Source organism: Pinus tabuliformis, chromosome 2_2, assembly GCF_031772625.1.
Source record: "Pinus tabuliformis cultivar Carrire ecotype Pingquan chromosome 2_2, CPIR1, whole genome shotgun sequence".
Classification (NCBI taxonomy): Eukaryota; Viridiplantae; Streptophyta; class Pinopsida; order Pinales; family Pinaceae; genus Pinus; species Pinus tabuliformis.
Window position 1 is genome coordinate 318,149,709 of NC_142300.1, and position 14,882 is coordinate 318,164,590.

Sequence of the window (14,882 nt, forward strand, 5' to 3'; positions counted from 1 at the left end):
GTATATTTTGTTTACATGAGTTCTGTAGTTGTAGGTGTCATTAAACACTAAGGACGGTGTTCTCCCAAGTTGGAGGGTTTTATAACATCCCTAGTGAAAAATCCATGTAAAACTTAATGAAGGTAAAATAAGACCTTGGTCAAGGGACACATATTCCAAGCTAAATATTGTGAAGAAACATAGTGATGGGGATCAACTTGTGATTAATTAATGGCTATGGAATTTGGAAAAGGCAATGGTTAAGGCTTTGGAAAGGTAAAATGACATTTTTGGCAATTTATTTATGAAAATAATGGAAATTAGGAGAAAAGGAAGGTGAAAGGTCACAGGGGGCATGTGAGGAGGAAAATGAAGGAAAATAATGGAAGATGAAGAAAATAGAGGCCTCATTAATAAAAATCCTTCTGAGGATCAGTTCAGTTTTGGAGCTTTCATTTTCTCTCTCTCTCTCTCTCATACTCTTGGACACTTAGAGTTTTCTTGGAGCACTCTTGGAGGAGTGTGGCTTACTTGGGATTTAGAGAAAGAAGGAAACCAAAGAGTAGGAAAGCATAAGTGGACATCGGGATCAACAACTACAATGGATTTTGCTCGCAGGTACTGAGTTGCATGTATGATTTCCCTGCTATTTTTGGCATGTATGGCACATGCATGTGGTTATTTGGTTATGATATGTGATTTGCATGGAGGATTGCCTAGGTTGATAATGGTCTTTCCTATGTTTTCCATTTTCTCGATAGACATGGTGTTGTAGGTTTTGTTTTTGTTTTCTAGTTGTTTTCTTATGCCTTTGGCTGTGGGTTGAGTTATTATTTCCTGGAAGACTTGGTTGGATAAAAACTCTGGAAGCGCTAAAACAATATGGGTTGCGTTACTAGTCCTTGAAGCCTTGGTTGGACAAATTCATTTGAATCCCTTGGTGGGTTGAGTTACTGGTCCTGGAAATACTAGTTGGAAAAATGCTCTAGAAGCCCAGTGAGAGCTATGGGTTGAGTTCCTAGTCTTAAAAGCCTTGGTTGGAACAAATTCTCTGGAGCCCTAGATAGGTTGGGTAGAAAACAATATGGTGATGGTTAGTGATGTACGACCATGAGGTGGAATCACTCATTGAGGGTTGAGGTGGTTTGGCCTCTGGAAGCCCTGGATGGTTCTAATTGATTTATTTGATGAGATCCCACATTCATGCTTGGAATATGGGACGTGTTTGAATGGTTTAAAAGAAAATATTTGGTTCAGCTTCGTCTATGGTCAGGTGGTTTGTGGAAGTCCCATACCTGGTCATGCTATGCAATCATCAATAAGAGCTCTCTTTCTCCTTGGTATTTTATGCGTAATTATACTTGTTTATATGTGGCTTAATAGATGGTAATGCAATTATTTTAATGAGGAAATAATTCTTCTTAGTGATTCTCAAATAATGTTGAGACCCTTATGCTCAAATATGTTGTTTAAACCTATAGGATGGATATTTGAGACATGTTTGATAAAATGTCTGTCATGGCTAGTAGGGGTCTAGTTAAGTCCGTGCTCAAGTATTTTCATCTGAATATTTGTTTCAATGTTATTTTTAATTTATGGAAGTTTCATGGAGTTTTGGATAGTGACCTAAGTCTTGGCCTTGAAAAAGTGGCACAAAATTTGGAGTCGCTAGCATAGAACTACCTGGAAAAGTCCCCAGGTGCACGCATGCCTTATAGTGCGAGCGATCGGAGGGTCCTAATGTCATGCATGCCCATTACAAGGGAGTGATTTAGGCTTTAATTCTGTGAAAGGTTAGTTTTTCTTAGAGTCTGGTCACCTGGATGGGTTGGATGGCTCCTGGGGGTTCTATTGCATGTCTAGAAGGTCAAGTTGTTTGTATTCCGTTAGTTCCATTTCCTTAATTTCTACATAGGGTGTTGAATCATAACATGGTAAATATTTGTCCCATGTTAACGCTAGTTTCCCAGTTACTTGGGTAGATGTGGGAGGATGGTGTTACAAAATTATTGATGATGATGAAATTTGTACACTTTTTTCTTTCTCATTTTAGGGAAGGATTTGGGAATGGTTCAATGTGTTACCAACCAAGTCAATTCATTTTCGGGAACATTTTATCTACGTATTTGTAATGGATCATCACAATTATAGTTATTAATAATTGTGCATGGAATTTGATAACATGACCATTCATGAAAATGAAACTATTAGTGAATTTTCTGACAGGTTCACGTTATTATGCTACAAATTTCATCATGATGACTTGCCATCAAAATGAATTTTGACTGAGAAATTTACCTTTATTGTTCAAAAGCATAATGAAATAACTAATAATGAGCATAAATAGGAAAGTTCATCAGATCCATTTTCTAAGCACACGCCCGATTCTTTTCATTCTGACTTGGATCATCCATCTTCATCACAAGTGTGCAAAACTATTCTTATCAATCCTAAATTAAAAACTTCTTGTGATAAAGACTTGCTGGCACAACCAATTGATGGCCCTCTAAAGTTTCTGGATAATCATGGGTCTATCAGTTGCACTCATTTATATGTACATAAAACATATGACTTTAAGGAACTTACTTATTTTTCTATTTCTTGTTATCATCATATTCTCATAGGGGAAAAGATAGTTCTTCGCAACTTTTGGGGGCAACTAACTCTAATTCCTTCAATCTTATACATACCTCAAAAGAAAGTTCTTATTGGATTCTTAAAGGTAATATCACTAACTCTTTAGGTAGTACATATGAGGATATATTCTATTTAATATTTCAAGATTCTTATAATAGGACGTTTTCTAATTATAGATTTCTCTTGTCTTTGTTTTTACAAATTAATATGTATGTTAATTTTAAAGTTATTGTACATAACATAGTATTGGTTTTTATACTTTTACTAATGTACGAAGTTTATATGTGTGGAATTAATAAACAGTTTGAGTGGTTGCATTGGAAATATGACTATACCTACTCATTTTCCCTCATAGAATTAGAGTAGGAGTAGATTTAGCCTAGATTAGCCTTATTGTATTTTCTCTTAAAATAAAATAGTTGTGATATTTTGTGAATAAGAATGAATGTGTACATTTAACTTGGTTATCATCTTGCTTATAGTAGGTTATCATTAGTGAAACTTTTATTTGATCCTTATCATTAACTTATAATGGTAAAACTCATATAATAAGATGTTAACCCAAATATAATGTTCATTTTTAGTTTTTACAAATACAATTGCATTGGGATTAAAATTAACATCTTAAATAAGGGCTTAATTAACAAAAACATTTACAAGACAAAATATTTGAATCTTGGCATAAAATATCATCTCATATATCCTATTTATATGTCAAGACTTTTACCTTTTGTGAAGAATCCTTGTAGCACATTGCTTAGCATTTAGATTAAACAATTTGATGATCTTCAACATATGTAAATTTGGAGGAAAATGTCACTTGTTTTTCCTATATATATACCATTTATGAGAGGATGTCAAGATCTATGAGGTAAACTTGTTCTTTCAAGTACGTGTACATGTGTTGATCTTCATCTGCTTTTAGTTTTACTTGTTTTCTCCTTTAATTTTGTCTCTTATTTATGTTGTTCTTCTTTTGCAGGTCTTCATGGGCTTGATTTGAAGATTTGAATTCACTAGAAAATTAAATTAATCTTAGAATTAAGTTTTTGTGAAGAGAAATCATCATAATGCATTCAGAAAACTTTCCATTTCTCCTTCCAAATTTTGATTATTAATTTATTGAAATTCTTAACTCTAAAGATTGATCTTGGAGACTTATAAAGTTAATTTTTGGAGCAAGATTTGTGAAATAAAGAAATGATAATGCACTCAAACACAAGCTTTAAATCAAAACTATACTTTAGAATAAGACGTGTTACTAATAAATCTCTTTAAAATATACAAGTCTAATAATCTTAACACACATATCATTCCATACACTTTTTATGTCAATCCCTTTATTTTTTTCTTGTAAGAATTTTCTAATGGCTCATTATCTTGTTTGTTTTCTTTTTTTGGTTTAGTCAGGCTTGATCTTACTTTATTCTTCATGATCTTTGTATGATTGGATTTGAATTTAATTTTCATTTTCTAATAAAACTAGATGGGGATGTTTTATTGATGCAACATCAATGCATGATTCAAGGGAACTTTTACTTTGTCAATTAAATGGCTTTTCAATTACCTTAAAGGGATATATTCATTGAGTTATTAGTCCTCTCACATTAACTCTTTTCCTCCGGAGTAACATTTAGCTTTTCCAAGTGATATGGTTCATCTTTTCAAGGAGAGAACTGGCTTGAGTGTAGCTCAATGAATCCCACCCATCGCACCAGCTTTTACTATATCCTCTGAGCTGATAGTTGTATGGAAGGATGAGGGGGTCAACATTTTAAAATTATTATATCCATTTCATTCAAAATCTCAAATACCATCCCACCCCTTCACACAACTACATAAACATAGATTAAAAATATATCTATCAAAAGGGTGACATAAAATGGGTAAAAAATATGGGAATTAAAAGCAAACCCATCGAGGTACTAAATAGGCCTACTTGCAGTGTGGCTATGCTTGTGTTGTACCAAGAAAAGTTCGCCTAAGTACTGAATAAGCTAGCTGGTAGTGAAACGATGTAAACTAAGGGAGACCATGTATATCAATAGAGGTATACTTTCTCTAGCCTTCCTATTTTCATCTCTTCTATCATTCACATGAGGTAAATTTAAAATTAAATATTTCCCTAAAAAAATGTATTCATGGTTTTAGACTTGGTTTGTGCCAAGTAGATATCTTTTGAAAACCTATATTGTTTGAAATGTTTCTATGTGACCCATGGGAAATCAATTAATGTTTCAAGAATTGATAACTCTTAATAATTTATTCTTCCCTGAGAGTCACCATTGTTGTAGCCACAACAACCCCGTAATTGTTTCGCACAAAATATGGGGACCCTTCATTTGAAATTTTGGAAATCTTCCTTCTTTCCTGGCATGTCAGTGACTGATGATTCCTATGATTCATATTGTTTGGATTTTGAACCTTTTTGTTTTTGTTTAATCTTCATTATGGCCATTATTATTTTTGTTTCACTTGTCAGATTGCTACTATCTCACCATTTTTTTTGTCCCTACTACGCATTCATGACAACACCTTTTGATGATCACAAGAAAGTGATGTGGCACCTTAGGTTGCCACATCACCTCACATTATACATGGGGCTTCAATTGTCATTTAACTCATTGCTTGGAACATTAATTACATCAAGAAAAGGTAGATAATTAGTAAATATATTGTAAATTAATTATTAATTATAATGTAATAATTTTTATGTTCAAGATATTGTAATATTTATAATACTATAAAATATGTATAGCACATTGTAACATAAAACATACTAAAAATATTGTAAATATTTTATTTCAGGTTGTATTATAACTAATATCAATGTTGATATATTAATGTTAATATGACAAAATATAATAATATATAATGTAAATATAAAAAATATACCTATAAAATATATTGTAAATACATGTATTGTGAATAAAATAATATAATGCAATTGTATGTTGAAAACATATCAATAATATAATGTATTAAAATATGTTGTAAATATATATAAATAAATAAAAAAGAAAGAGAATGTGTTTCAAACTAGGAACAATGCCCTAGAGCTAAGTAATAGCAAAACATACGTACATTTGCCAAAACCACTATGTGGGCAACAACTATCCCATAAGGGCCTCTTCCTTCAAAATAAAATTAAAATCATGGCTAAATATAAAATATGAATATTTTTGTTATATGATAAATGTGGGACATGCATTTTCAACATATCTGTGGAGTTTGTTTGATTCATGAGCTAAAGTACAACCTACGCCAAGTAACAAGGGACAACCCCCAATTTATCAAAATAATCTACACGACATATAACCTGGTCATCAACACTGGAACCACACCCTCTTCATTTGAGGTATATCTTGCATGCTGATCATGGAGCTATATAAAAAACAAAAATGAAGCCTGGCTACATTCTAAACAAAGGACAATCACATGATTTCAGGAAAAATATTTAGCAGCTACCAAAATAACAGAGGATCTTACACATTCAACTTCTATTCATATTTGAACTTCCACTCAGCAGAGGGAACCAATGAAATCTACATTGAAGAGACATGATCCAGCTGGCTCCAGAAATACTCAAAATTTAGAAGTGACTTTGAAAAAGCTCAAAAATAAAAGTTCTCGAAATTTAACCCAAACAAGGACCAGATTGTAGTGATCGTTATCCTGATTCCAATGACACAAATGACTTTAAGTACAAGTTCGTATTCTAAAGATATTCATTGTCAAATTTTTGGTCAAACTAGGTCCAGTGGTAACAACTAATGAGGCAATAATTTGGAAAAGGGTTGTAGCACAAAATCTGATAGTCAGAACAGGTGAATTTGTTGCCTCTTTAATTTTGTCGGTGACCCTTAAAATCTGTTGTCGATTTTTTGTCCAATGTGTTATTAATATAAAGAAATTAAGAAATATATAAATATGGGGTGGCGAGCCACCACTCACGCCACCACCAAAACGATATGATGTCATATATTAATTTCCATTATAATGACACCATTTTAAAATGGGTCGGCGTGGTTTGAACCCACGTCAGCCAGGAGGTCGGCTCACCCAATGCGACAACACAACAACAATGCAAAACCAAAACACTTAAAGGAAGCATCCAATTAAATACGCTACACCAACAAATTTTGCCAAAATATTGACGTGGGCAAGTATTGAACCCGTAACCCATGGGACCACAAGTTCCGTATGCTTAATCTCTTAACCAACATGCCAACACATTGGTTTTTGGAAAGTCTGTTAGTTTACATGTATAAGAATCATCGTCGAGTTTTTTTCCAATGTGTTATTAATATAAAAAAAATTATAATTATGGGGTGGCAGGCTACCACCCCCAAACCATATTATGTCATATATTAATGGTCAATGTAATGACACCATTTTAAAATGGACCGGTGGGGTTTGAACCTCGGCTGACCCACTCAATGCGGCATCCAAACAACAATGCAAATCCCAAAAAATTAAACCAAACGCCATATATATGAAATGCCAATAAATTTGGGGGGCAAAAGATTTGAACTAGCCCAGTGAAGTGGAAGTGGCTGGCCCCCAATGGGCGACCCCATATGTAATAGTTAAAATAAAATGTGTCGTTGAAAACCAAAACGTGCCAATAGTTAAACAATTAAATCGCCAGATAAAATAACAACTTTCCATTATGGGAGAAGCCCGTAGGTTTGACCTTGGACCTCCACCCACTTATTATCAACATTCACAAACAACCCAATGGGCTTACCCATATAAAATTTTCCCACACAAAAAAATTGAAACTAGTTTCACCATTTGACCGGGGGAACAAAGAGAGGCGGAGCCACACGTGGACCCAGGTATGGGCACATTTTTTGAGACAAGTATAATCTATGGGAATACTCCTTGAAATCTTCCACAAAATATTCCATGCAAAATTAGTGAGGAACTTAAAATATTACTTAGGGGTGATTGTTCACACTGTCACATTCATGCCAAGTTTCTTTTCAAACGAATTAGAATTTTACAAGGAACATGATGGAGTGGTATGTTTCCTCATTTGAGCAGCATAATTTTAGGTAGTCTAAAGTAAGGATTTTTTGCAAAATCTTGAGGAATATTAAAGATTCCCTTAGAAGATGATTTTATATGGAGGAAGAATGATGCTAATTTTATAGTCATTTTTCTTAGAATTTCACAGGGAACACAATGGTGTTCTTAGAATTTTCATCTGATGAGTGGATTTTTTTCCCATCTACAGGAAGGAATCTTTGGGGGAATCTTCAAGATTCCCAAGGGTCCAGATTTTGGCGGCATCAGAAAGGGGCCAATTTTATTGTCATTTGACATGATTTTGCACAACTAATTCAACAATGTAGTCCATTTCTTTAGGAGAAATTCACATTTTCAGGCCATCCCTTAAAGTGGAGGTATGTGATGCAATGATGCCATGTTTTTCTTTTGATTTATTGAGATGGTGATTTTTTTTTATTATTCTTGTTACCATTATGTTGAAGGATACTTGTATGCCACGTCATGTGAGATTTTATTATCTTTTTATACTGAAGGAATGCCCATATGAGTGAGAGTTCCTATAGGAGAATGTTTCGGGGAGAGACATGCCACTCTTTATGAGGAAATTTATCCTTGTACTGAAAAAGAATGTACCATCTCATCATCATCTTGCAACATTAAATGAAGTGGCCTCCCCATTCTTGACACCATGCCCAAGGACGTAACCTACATTGGGTGAACTTTGTTATTTGTGTGTGTGTGTTCTTTGATTTGATGGTTGCCATTGTGTTTCTTCTTCTTTAAAGTATGAACATGTGGTCTTTCATACTCTTTCAAATGAAATTCTTCTAACATCACATGATTAAATGACCTTGGTTGATCCTGATAGATGACGAGATCCAGATCAAGTTTGGTATCAAAGTGGTCTTCTCATTGATGTGAATTGTGGGTGTGAATGATAACTAGAGATTGAACGTGCAAGTAGAAAGAAAATGAAGGATCACAAAGATCTCTACGAGGACCTCCTAAGGATGGAATTCATGGTAGATTTAATGCATGTAGAATATGATGAGAACATGGAAAGAGAGGAATGGGAGAAAGAAAGAGCAGAGGAAGATGCTCCATCTCCATCTTCTAGTGATTATTCATCTTCTTCATCATCTTCTCATCATTGAGAGGAGGAGATCAATCAAAGCCTTCAAGTAGGGAATGCTTAATTAAGGAGACTTCTACAAGAAGAAAAAGAGGAGAAGCACAAATTCCAACTTCAGCGACAAGCCATAGAAGAGTCATTGGAAAAGTTTAAGTGCCATGAAGGTTATCGAAGACATCGCCCCCTATTTTAGAATTGAAAACTGAGGTAAATAATGTTGATCATTCTTCAGCTTCATTTTCACATGATGTTATTTCTATTGGAAACATGGAAGTACCCATTGCTAGAACTAGCATGATACTTCTTACCAAGATGGGGTATAAAGGATGAGGACTTGGTGTTAATGGCCAAGGAATGACTCATCCATTCGAAGTTGTACAAAGACATCGATTTGTAGGTGCAAGGTACACTGAAAGATAATGTTCAAAGGTAGAAGAATCTTCTAAGGCATTGTTGAAACCATCTAGGAGAGAGGATGATGGGAACACATCACAATCCTTCCATGACAGTACACACTGCAGAGGAAGAGCTAAGGCAAGATCTCATCGCCAAGGTTGCACTAGAGACAACCAAGACATGTATAAAAATTCTCAGTGTTCGAAATTTCATTTTGATTACAATAATATTGCTAATGATGAGTAGAAATCATGGTGTAGAAAACCATGTAGTTTTTGTGGTTTACATAACCATGTGATTGCTGAGTGCTGGAAGAGAAAAAAACAAGTAAGAGGATGAGCCATGAAAGGCCTTCTCCATATCATGGAAAGAAGAAGCTTAAGAAACACTAGAGGAAGAAGACTTTTTGCAGTTGTTGCAACAAAGGTGGACATCAAAGAGCCACATGTTGGAGGCTCCATCCAAAGCAACATCACACAGACAAAGCACCCATGCAAGAACCAATTGGAAAAGTTGTTCAAAAAACAAATAAACTCCAAGATGATGACCTATTCACTTTGATGAGTGAGAGATGGTTTTACTAGATATGCTAGCTTTCCATGGCCAAATTTTGTAAATCATGTGTTGAAATATAATTGTCAAAGTGATGATGTGTTTTCCATCACTTATTAAATCAATGATGATGGTTTTGGCGTTTTATTGACAGATGGGGTATTTGGTTTCTATTATGATGTAAACTTGAACAAAGAGTGTGAGCTATAAACTCTTGGAAAGTATGGGGATTCTTGGGTCATGATTGGTCATGTAATTGAACATGTATTTTGAAAATATTTTACTACATGTAATCAGAGGATGCAGGTGTTGGTTCATCACTTATGACTCTGAAGAACAAGGATGAAGGAGAAGGAAGTGTGACCAGTCAGGAAACTTGTTGTGTAGAAAATGTAACACTGTAGTTGTAGATTATGTTCATGCTTTTGGAGGTCGAAAAACACCGCAGTGGGGAGGAATGATTCCGGTGGCTCCAGAAATGCTCAAAATTCAGAAGTGACTTAGAAAAAGATCAAAATTAAAATATATCTTATTTAACCGAAACTATGACCAAATTGTAGTGCTCATTGTCATGATTCCAACGACATAAATGACACCTAAATACGAGTTTGTATGCTTAAGATATTCACGGTCAAAGTTTTGTTCAAATTAGGCCTTGTAACAACCACTAATGAGGAAACAATTTGGAAAAGGGTTGGCGCACAGAATCTTGCAGTTGGAATAGGTGAATTTTTCGCCTGTTTAATTTTTCTAGTGACCCTTAAAATATGCCATTGAGGTTTTGTCCAATGTGGTGTTAATATAAAACAAATTGAAAAAAATATAAATATGGGGATGTAGGCTGCCACCCCCCGCACCATATTATGTGAAATATTAATGCCCATTTAACAACACCATTTTAATATGGGCCTACAGGGTTTCAACCTGTGCTAGATGTGAGACTGACATGCCCAATGTGACCGTACAATAACAACGCAAACCCCAAACAATTAAACCAGTTGGCACATTAAATAAAATGAGATCAAGTTTTTTGTCGGGGGTGGCGGGATTTGAACATGCTTAGCCAGGTGGTCGACCCCCAATGAGTGGCCCCATACGTCACAGTTAAAACAAAACATGTTGTTGAAAATCAAAATCTGCCAACGATTAAGAAATTAAATCGCCAAATAAAATAACAATGCACCATTATGGGGAAGGTCCCCTAGTTTGACCCTGAGACCTCCGCCCACCTATTTTCAGCATTCACCAACAACCCAATGGGCTTACCCTTGTAAAATTCACCCACACAATAATATTTAAACTAGTTTCACCATTCTATTGGGGGGAATGAATAGAGGCGAAGTCACATGGCAGACCCAGGTGCAGGCATGTTTTTCGAGATAGGTATATTTTGTAGGAATATTCCCTAGAATATTCCATGCAGAATCAATGAGGAATTTAAAAGATTCCTGTGGAGGCTGACTTTGGGCAGAAGCAGAATAATGCAGACTTTATAGTCATTTTTATCAAAATTTCGTAGGGAGCACAATGGTGTGCTTAGAATTTTCATCCGAGCAACAAATTTTTCACCCATCTCTAGGAAGGAATCTTTGGGGGAATCTTCGAGATTCCCGAAGGTCAAGATTTTGATGGTGTCAGAAAGGGGCCAATTTTATAGTCATTTCACACAATTTCGTGCCGTGAATTCAACGATGCATTCCATTTCATCAACAAAACTTCACATTTTCATACCATCTCTGAAAGTGGAGGTATATGATGTAGTGATGCCATGTTTTTCTTTTGATTTGCTGAGATTATGATTTTGTTGTTGAGATCCTTATTACCATTATGTTGAAGGATACTTGTATGCCACGTCATCTAAGAATTTATTATCTTGTCATGCCAAAGGAGCACGCATATGTGTGAGAGTACCTATAAGAGAACCTCTCGTGGAGGGACATGCCACTCTTGTTGAGGGAATTTATCCTTGTAATGACGATGAATGTATCATGTACTCGTCATCATCTTGCAACATTCAATGAAGTGGCCTCCCCACTCTTGACACCGAGCCTAGAGACGCAACCCACACTAGGTGAACTCCATTAGCAATGTGTGTTTGTTCATTAATTTGATGGTCGTCATTATGTTTCCTCTTCTTTAAAGTATTCACATGTGGTATTTCATACTCTTTCACATGCAATTCTTCTAACATCACAAAAGTAAAAGAATTTGGTTAATCTCGGTAGCTGAAGAGATCTGGATCAAGACAAAGATGGTCGCATAGCCTGTCACCCACTACCTAGCTTCCACCATTTCCTCATTTTTGCATTGAAATGCACCAATATTTGAAACATCTTGACAATATCTGCTCAACTTATGTGGGCTAATGCATGTTTGTTTTCAAATTTTACCACATTGAATGTCAAGCTTTGTGTACACTTGATGACTAGATTACCTTAATCTCGCTCATATTTTGTATTGATCCCATAAATTAATAATAAATTCTTGTTGAATAATTGAAATGAAAAATTGGTGGCAAAGAGAATGAGAGATGACATCAACTAGTTAATGAATAATATGTATATTAATATATATTAATTGAGAATTTTTAGTTTCAAGTGCGGGTATTGAAGGCCAAAGTGATGAGATTCTCTCACAGAGAATATCTCGCTTGCTCCTTTTCCTAAATCAACACTTTTGTAACAAAATGATAACTTAGTATGTTGTTATTCGAAGGAAAACAAAATTTTTTCTTACACAAATACTTGAAGCATGGCAATAAGTTGTTAGACCACAAAAGAAAATAAAGAAGGATCCATCATCAAGAAGAAAAATAAAACAAAAATGGAACTACCAGAGGCCCCTCATACAATCTCCAGATAAAAAAAAAAATCTTGTAATTGGACTGTAGAAGGACCCTTCCAAACAAAAATACAGAAACCAATATTGAACAAAATTTTGAATCAAAATTTGGTTTAGGCTTGGATATTATAAAATTTTGGGGTTCGAATCCAATAGGGGGAGGAGGATTTTTTAAAGGATAAGGTGGATGTTACACTTTTGTGATTCGATCTTCATTCTCTATACATTTTATTGCTCGAGAGAGTGATTTTATTTTTAATTGTAAAGACAGTTTTTGAAAGATTGTACAATCTATTGTAGAACATTAATACAACTTGTGTCTTTTTGCACTATTGCAAGAGTTTATAGGTTTATTGGTGTTTTTGTTGATTATTCTGATTTTATTTATTTTTTGTAGTAATTAGTATGTTAATGCATGATTGAAACATGGTAATTTCCATCGTTTTATACTATTTTTTTTTTTTGTAGCTATCTTCGCATGTGTCAACAGAATTGAAGTGAAAATCCAACCATGAATTCGATGAAACTAAATTCCAGTTTACTGATAACTAATTATCAATAAATTGGAATATTATGTCATTTCAATTCCTACTGTGTTTATTAGACTATTTCCTGAACATAATGGTAAATCAAATATTGAATCCTTACTTTCAAGGAACCCTCTTCTCTTCTGTATTTTCACTTGGGAAAATGAGGATTGTTCCCATTTTGTCATGTTCGGCTAAATTTCATTTCTTGTTTGCATGATAGATAGGTTTTGTATTTGCATTAACATTTTCACCTTTCATAAACTCCTCTTTCATAGAGGCAAACATCTTAATGGTTTGAATAAACCCAAAAATCGAATAGTTCCTTTAATTTATTTAGATAAACTAGAAGGAATTATGTATTTTTCGAATATAAATTTTCATTTACACTGTTTAACATAATTTGACATTTTTGTGATATTTTCAGCTATTCTATTATAACACTCAATTGTAGAATTAATTTCAAGTTTTAACTAACCTAGTGTTTTACACATTGACATAATTATATAATATATGACATATAATATAGTAATGTCATATGTATTATAATAATGTATAACTTACAATATTGGTTTAATCTAGTATTATATAGTATTTGATATGATGTTATGTAATATATAGTAAAGAATCAAGAATGTTCACTTAGAAATATATGTTAACTAGATTAGTTGTATCATTATTAGCTTCCTCATAATATTTTAGTAGAAATCCATTTAAGTACTGGATTTAGGGTATTATGTATTATAGTAAGACATATATATATGAGTTTGAATATTTAGTATTACAACTAGTATTAATTAATCAATTAGTAATACACATTTTAATAATAACATTCATTTAGGATTAACATTTTAATATTAGTATCTATATTATATAAATATTAATAATATTACTACAATATTATACTATCAATTAATACATAAGTAAATATATACAGTATAGTTAGGTATATTGTTTTATAGTAACATATATAGATATTAACATAAACTTGTATTAATATCATATAGGATATATTAGTATAGAAGATCTATATTAGAATAGATTAATATCTAACATAATATTAGTATTAGGGTAGTGTTCACATCTAATTAACATAGTATCACCTAGGTTTACTAATTATTGTTATATTGACATAGGATAAATAGGATTAGGTTATATTAAAATGTAATTTAGGCTAGGTTAACCTTATGCTAATCTTAGGTCAGTGGGTAACTAGACTGAATAAAACCAGTCATAACCACCATTTCAAATTGAAAAGGGTACAATTTAGGGCCCTGAATGAGTGTTCTCCTCATTTTTTATTATATCAATTTTTCCCATCAATAGGCGCCTAGAAGGAGCTCCTAGTTGAAAATTTCATGCAGGTTGCTAGTAGGCCTAGAAAAAAGAGAAAAAAATGAAAAACTGAAAAGAAAAAAAGATCCTTTGTTGTAGGTATCTCTCTTTGATGTATGTCGGTTCTCTCCAACCTACGCAAGAAAAAAGAAAATTTTAGCACTATATGAAGATGATAAAAAAGTAAGCATCTAGTCAAGGTTAGTCAAACTTGATTTTTTCAATTCCTTTGTCAAGATGCTCAAACATGGCCAAGGGTAGGTCAAAATCATCATTCTTATCCATTTTTAACATTCAACGAACATTCCCAAGCCTTTCCAATTAATTTTTCTTTTTTTCCTTAGTTACTACAAGAAAGTTCTATGGTGCTACAAGATATGCGTGAATTGCCAAAAAACACAAGAAGTACATTTCCTTAACCATATAACGCAAGATGACATACATTGGATAATATTTTTTATGGGAAG